The sequence below is a fragment of the Chamaea fasciata genome, unplaced genomic scaffold (genome assembly GCF_029207755.1).
Source record: "Chamaea fasciata isolate MVZ Bird 193981 ecotype frontalis unplaced genomic scaffold, bChaFas1.0.hap1 SCAF_5, whole genome shotgun sequence".
NCBI classification, from domain to species: Eukaryota; Metazoa; Chordata; class Aves; order Passeriformes; family Sylviidae; genus Chamaea; species Chamaea fasciata.
This window is the reverse complement of record NW_027094090.1, coordinates 52396054-52403715: the sequence shown is the minus strand read 5'-3', so window position 1 is coordinate 52403715 and position 7662 is coordinate 52396054.

The window sequence follows — 7662 nt, the reverse complement described above, 5'->3', positions numbered from 1 at the left end:
GGATGGATGGATGGATGGATGGATGGATGGATGGATGGATGGATGGATGGATGGAGAGTGCCCTCCCCACTCTCCTCCTCACTCTTCTCCGGACGCGGTCGCGGCAGAGGCAGCGAGGGTGGAGGCACCATCCCTTTTCCACCCAGCCCGCGGCGGTGCGGGCGCTGTGGCAGTGCCAAGGTCTCGGAGAGGGCAGTGGGAGGCTGGGGAGTGCACGGGAGAGGGATGATCCACAGCCGCCGAGTTCACCGGGGTTCATCCCCACCCTTGCACCGAGACTAGGCATGATCCATGGCGGGGGCAGGTAAAGCAGTGAGAAAAGGGAGCACGCCAGCTTTTCCAACAACACAGATGATTTGCCCCTTGCACTACTCCTGTTTAAGCCAGCACCTACTTTCCATACAGGATTCTGGCTCCCTCATCCCGATCTCTTGCACGCCACCTCTGTGTATCCAGTGGGGTAACAGCTTTCATTGTAGCCTGAGGCATCCCTCACGTGGGGCTCAGGCCTCAGCACTCAGCGGTACCCAACAATCTGACCTCCCTTAAAATGCGTTTGTGCTACCAAAAGAAAGGCTGGTGTGGCTGCCTAGTCTGGCATGAATGAAGGGCCAGGAGTATTTCAACAGAATTAAGACTTCCCTTAGTTCTGGAAGCATCAGTGAAGAACTTTGGTTTAGCTTATTCCTACTCATAACAGCTGCTTTATTTTTTAATTATGTGTCTTTCTGTGATGGTGCTAAAACATAAGAGAAATTCTTTAAAAGCTTCAAACCATCTGTAGCAGATTTGTACATTTGAAAGAAATAAAATAAGCATATAAAGAAGCAGCAAAGTAAGGGAAGAAGGTACAGTTGCTTGGAAAATACATGTCTAAGTACTAGGGAGTAAATTACAACAGCTAGTTTCAATTGAGTTTTCTAAATTGTGGAATTTGTGGGTCCTGTCAAACTCTCTCTTTCAGAGAAGCAACCTCAAGAAAAGTAGCAGCTCAAATGACTGAGCAGTAACTGCTTTCAGACTTTGTAGATCTACCCACCAGCATGGATAAATCAAATCTTTTACTGTAGTTTACTTATATATGTTCATAATAAAAATAAACTGCAGATATTAAAGCTATGGTTAGGGCAGGTGGGAAAAATATGTCAAAATCCAGCCTCAAAAACACCATTTCATTGACTGGAAATGCTTTGCAGGGATGTGTTAGAAAAAAAAATAACAACAGCAACACAACAACAACAACAAAACACACAAAACCCCAAACAACAACAACAAAGCAAAAGCAAACAAAAAAGTCCCACCCTCAAAACCCAACAATATAATGTTTTAGATGAAAGAGCAAATGGAATATGGCTGAGAAACCAAGTACCCTGGATTAACTGCACTTGGGATGACTGTCTCCATGTTGCAGGTGCAGTAAGTGAAGATGTTGGACCTGTAGTGCACAAATTGCAGAGCTGATGCATGCATGTGGCTATTAAACATCAGAGTTTCATGCCTGTGTGCAGATCACTGACCTGGTGCTTACTCAGATCTGACATACCTGAGTCACATCAGATCTGCTGGGCATCCCAAGACAACTGAACCACAAAATGCATGGAAACTGTTTAGGAATTCCCTGTTAAATCAGACTGCAGTCAGTAGATTCATCAATCACAAACAGGGTGAGGCTGGCAGACCCTCATTCAGGTACCCAAGAGTTTATGCAGATGACCTGAGGATGACCCAGTGTTAAAGCTAAATAAAAATCAAATGTGCTGTAACAGATGAACCATCCTGGAGTGTTTCACTTGCCCTCAAACTAGACAGGACTCATGGAGTGAATCAGAATATGTAGCTTGCAAAGTGGTGGAGGTGAAAAAACTTCAGATTGTCTCACAGTGATGTAAACTGGGACCTCACAGTGATGTAAACTGTCTACCTCAGTAGACCCATCTCTGTATGAAACTTGACTAAGAGGAAACTAAGGAGTAGATCTTAGAACAAGAGTGAGACACCAGCCTTGGGAAAATGTTATTTTCAGACTTGCGAAAGTAGAACTGAACCCTGGAAAAAAGCCTGTCTGTTCCTCTGCAGCTTTGCTATGTCTGTATTTCTGTGGTCTGTCACTACACAGAGTGCTCCTACACCTTTGAACTCCTGAAGAGTCAGGAGTGTCTCCCTCCTGCTGCTGCCAGATGTGCCTAAAGCTGAACATACTGTAAAGAATGTCCCTGTCTTAAGGTGTGTGCACACTGATGCTCATACAAAAATGGAGTTTCAGCTTTTGAAATACATCTGATGGATAAAGCTAAACCTGGCAATATTTTGCCTTACCTTTGTATTAAACCACATTAATAGAAGCTTGCATCAAGGCTGGAGGGGGCATGTTCACAGAAGGATAAGCTACACAGGGAGATAAAAGCTAACTGCAGTTCATCTTTAGACATGACATCTCATGAAGGCTCCTGTAGGTATTACATGAAGCTGATGTAGTGTTATCCTGATGACAGCATGTGATGTGTAATACACCAGGTTGGTGTTTGCAAAATACTGCTGCCTGGTGGCCATTGATACTCGTTCAGTGAGGACACATGAACTTTCAGGAATGTTTCTCACTGACTCACACCAAATGTGAGCCACAACCGTGGGAGGTTTGAGCACATGATCCTAACACAGCATTTAATTCTTCTGATGTCAATGAGGCTGAGGATCAAGCTGTTAATCAGCATTCACCATCTTTTTTCTGTTTCTTGTACCTGTAACCAGGAATGAGTGCTCTGGCCTTATAGCCAGGATGTTAAAGAATATGCTTCCTTTTCTGCCATCTTTCTGATTTCTGTGTAACCTTAAACAATGCAGTCCCCCTTTGCTTTTATTTTTACCTGTCAAAATGGTGCAAGGATGTAATTCACCTCAGGAGGCTGTCTGGAGATAAATCTCTTGCCTCCCACTGCTTAATCACAAGATACATGGTCTTTCTAGGAGACAAGATTGATGCAAATCATGATTTCTTGGATGTGATCCTGATCAGTGTGATCAGGGTGCAAGGGTTTGTATTTCTCTCTGAAATGTTCTTAGCTGGTGCTTCACAGAACCAGTTGCTGTGTGCCCCAGGCTGTAGTAGACACTCCGTGTTACATTCAGGAGTAATACAAATGCAGCTCTGAGCCACGTCCTAACCAGAAAATATCTTTAACAAATTTACAGTGTTCCTAAAATTATACCCTAGATCATTTCACATTCAGCAGGCTCAGATCATGACTACATGTAGACATCATGTATCATCTTTACCCTTAACATCACCTTTCCCAACAGGCCCTGTAGAAACTTCCAGACAAGATGAGCTTGCTGTACCACCAGCTTCAACAGAATTGGAAAACCATGTGATTCCTTTGCATCATGTACATTGTGCAAGAAATGAGGGCAGGAACACAAAGAGATGAGTAAAGAAAATACACAGCAAGTTGATTTCTTCAGGGAGAAGAGACTGGGGATGCATTGATATTTTCAGTGCCTCAAAGAAAAGATCACATGAGAGGAAGAGGAGCAGTGAATAGGTCAGCACTGCTTTGGTTTCCTGAAAGTTCAAAACTGCAGTTTTTGTAAACCCCAAGCACAAACTGTGCAACAGTAATTCCACTAGACAAGATGGTATGGGATACCTTGCATAGCCTAAAATTGCATAGCTGTAAATATTTTCCCCAGTGGGCTTTAGCTACCTGTACATTTCTGTCTCCATTCAATACTCCTGTGTGTTGAATTTGTGGCTATTTTTAAGAGCAACTTTTATTCAGAAAACAGACAAATTTTTAATTTGGGATATTTTTTATTGTGTAACTGTTTATGTCTAGGATTAAGCCATAAGGAAAGAAAACTTCCACCTTAATCTTCTCTAGTTCTGACTGGAAATATTCATAATGTGTATAAATTGTAAGGATTTCGTGCACTAGGAAAGGCAGATGACTGAGTGGCTTTTGGACATGCTAATTTCTTTCTTGCTGCATAATAAAGGTTGTGCAGCTAGTTCATGTGGAGCTAATTTATTTTAGAGGTACCTGATGTGACCAGTAATGATTCAGTACCACACAAAAAACCAAAACCAAACCAGTTCTATGGGAATTTTGTGGTTGTTATGCTTACAGCACGACAGGAACTGATAGGAGGTGAACTGGATGTGGTTTCTTTAGCCCTGTGGGCTGAGAGTTGTTTTTCCTTCTGAATTAGCCTACCTGAAAGCAAGGTGCTTTAGAAGTAACACAAATACCTAATGTTGTCCCTGATGAGAAACAATGAGAAAACATTCATTTGTATTATGCTTCTAAAAGTATGAGTTTGAGCAACCACTTCTTATTATGTAAGTGGATTGCAGACAGGATAGCTGTTAGCACTTGAGAAATTGCAATTTTCCCATGTTTTGTGGAGACTTTTTGGTGGCAGCCACTGTAGTATTTTCAGGACACGTCTTCTTTCCGTAGGCTGGAGTGGAGTTTGTTTCATTCCCAGGAGCTGGAATGGGGCTGTGGTTTGGATTTGTGCTGCACACAGGGCTGATAACACAGAAATGTTGTTATTGCTGAGCAGGGATTGCACAGAGCCAAGGCCTCTCCTGCCCCTCAAAGGCTGGGGGTGCCTGGGAGTTTGGGAGGAGAAACAGCCAGGACAGGTGACCCTGACTGACCCAAGGGATGCTCCAGACCCTGTGACATCATGCTGAGTATGTAAAGGGGGAGGAAGAAGGAGGAAGGGTGGGGAATTTGGGCTGATGGTGTATGTCTTTCCAAGTCATTATTCTGTGGGACAGGGCCCCTACTCTCCTGGAGGTGCTGAACAGCTGCCTGCCCATGGGAAGCAGGGAATTAACTCGTTTTGCTTTGCTTGTGTGTTCAGCCTTTGCTTTTCCTATTAAGATGTCTTTATCTCAACATATGGATTCCCCAGCTTTTACCCCTCTCATTTTCTCCACAATCCCACTGCTGGGGGAGCGAGTGAGCAGCTGCCAGGGGCTTGGGTCTTGAACCATGACATTACCACAAAAAGTCTGTTCAGTAGGGAGCAGGAAGAGTTGTGAGCAATGCCTACAGCATTACCTGCATTAGGATTGCATAAGGCATGGAGGAACAACAATCACTCAGGAGTGGCTACTAAAAAACCCTCACTGGACCTTCCCTGTGTGTAAGGCACCACAACTGGTTCTGTGAGAGCAGCAGTGTTACTTCACTGTGTCCTCACTGTGCTCAGGAGTCTGTAAGAGGTTAACAAACCACATTCTACAGTTCATTTCTGCATGCCAGGCTTCAAGCCCACTCTGCCCTGCAAGTTCTGAAATGATGCACGAGTGGAAGAGAAGGCTTTTTACTTGCACTTGCTGTGTTTGGAAACCAGGCAGTTCATCTTTCAGCTGCCAAATCCACAAGCTGACTAGTGCAAAGTTAAGAAATTCTTGGTTCCAGACCACCTCCAGCTCCACCCCAATCCTAATACTTATTACTAAGGATATAGTTCTTCAGGCAATCAGTCACAAGGACAGTGGTACAGTATCTGCTGGCATGTGATAGTATCATGATTATTCTGCATACATCATCAGCTGAAAGCACCCGAAAATAGTTCAGATGTAACGTGTCTTCTGCTGAAGGCTGCAGTCATCTCCTGTGGGTGGACCCATAATGAGGAGACAGGTCACAGGATTTCAAGAGCATGTCATATGTTCAGGTGCAATATGACTTATCTTGTAGTGGTGTGAAACACCACATTATCTTACTCAGACTTATTAATTAGGTGGACAAATTATGTGTGTTTTTTCTTACACCATACATTATAACTTCAGTTAGCCAAATATAATTTGGAGCCTTTGGAATATAGGTACCTATGATTATTTCTAATTACTTTTATAATCACAGTTTAAGTACTGAGTGCTAAGAGAGCACAGGCACTGGGTTAACAAAAAAAGGGCTACAAAATATTAAGACTGCAATTTAAGTGCTCAGTCCTGAGCCTTTTCTCATTCATTTCCATGGGACTGATCATGGGAATTAGGGATGGAAGGTTAGACTCTAAAAAGAGAACCAACACAAACCAGAGGTGCTCCAGGAGAGAGAATATTTTTCTGAAGTTTAAGCATGGTGATGGGAAATAGAAGTCTTAGTTTCTAATCCCAGTTTTGCACTAATTTACTCCATGTTTCCACTCAAGTTCTTAAACCTTCTCTTTCTGTACTTATAAAATGCAGTGAATATCTTAGTGTCTTGGAGTCTTTTTTAAAAAACATGTAGATGTGCTTACGGACATGGTTAAGTGGTGGGCTTGCATGAGAATGAAGGCCTCCCATGCTTCCTGTGGAACCTGTGTGCTAGAAAATTTTGGGACCTGGAGTAGGGAAAATTCAGAAGTGCAGGTCAGGAGTCTTTGACTTCTTCCCCCTGGTGCTGCGCGGAGTGCTGGAGTCATTGGCTGGCTTAATGGTATGGTTGTGATCGGCCTGGGATTCAGTATCCAGCTCTAGGGCCCTGCAGGTGATGCTTTTTTATTAAATGTGTGGTTTTCATTTTCCTATTTGTTCTTAAAAAAAAAAACACGTAGAGAGTTTCTCAAACTGTCTTGAATTGCACTGAGTACTCATAACAAATACAGCTCAGGCTGTAACTGAAGGTCTGCTACACATAACTGAAGATGTTCTATTAACCAAAATACCAAATAGGTAGAAATCATGAAAGATTCATCTCTCACTGAATCTTTGCCAATACTTTGAGATGAGTAGCAAAGGAGATTTCTTTGGATGCCTTTGAAGAATCAACACGGAGTATCCAGAAGCTGCATGATGCAACTTCTGTAACTCTTGCTTAAACTATCCTTTAATTAGACTGTTGCATTTACAAAAGCCTGGCACATGTCAAATGGGGTTGTGGGAATTAAGCAAGAAATTCAGCCTGCCAGATTTTGAAAATTTGACCTGAAAGGGAGTGTTCCTTATTGCCCAACAAACCGAGTCCATTTCTAGTTCTCTTACTCCTGGCATTGATTTCACTTGATTTATACCAGCATTACTGTTCCATGCTCTTACATGTAAATGAAACTGGAAAAAGATTAATAAGCTAGGACAATTTGGCTTAATAGGTCTGGCTTTGGAATTGAGAAACCAGCACCCACATTGCCTGTGTATGTGCCTTCCAGCTACTCTGAATGTAAATTCTTTGTTGGGAATAGGACTGCATTAATTTGTGCTAAACCTGCTCTCCAGTTTGCTGCTGCTGTTGGCATCACAAAGGAAAAAGCTGTCGGTAAAGTAAAACAGTATTTACTGGACCACATGTCACATTTTAATTGTAGATACTGTAACACCATCCACTTTTTGCTCTATGACAATTTATGTCAGCTAAATACTTGAGCAGTATGTTTTTCCTCCTGTAAATGTCTAGTGAGATATTGCCCATTAGATCATGGCAAAACGGAGCTTTAAGTGCAAAAACTCAAGCAACAAAAGATCTATTTGTGTAATTTCTTGTGATTTGCACAAAATGAGGGAGCAGTTAGGTCTTAGTCTGCTTTTTGTTCCTTCTCTGTAAAGGAAGGCAAAAGAGAATGAGAAAAATAGAAGCTATATTTTGATGTTGCACTAATAATAATGAATACAGCGGCAACATTCTGTGGTCCTTTGAATCTGCTGTTACATAGAAAAATAAAACT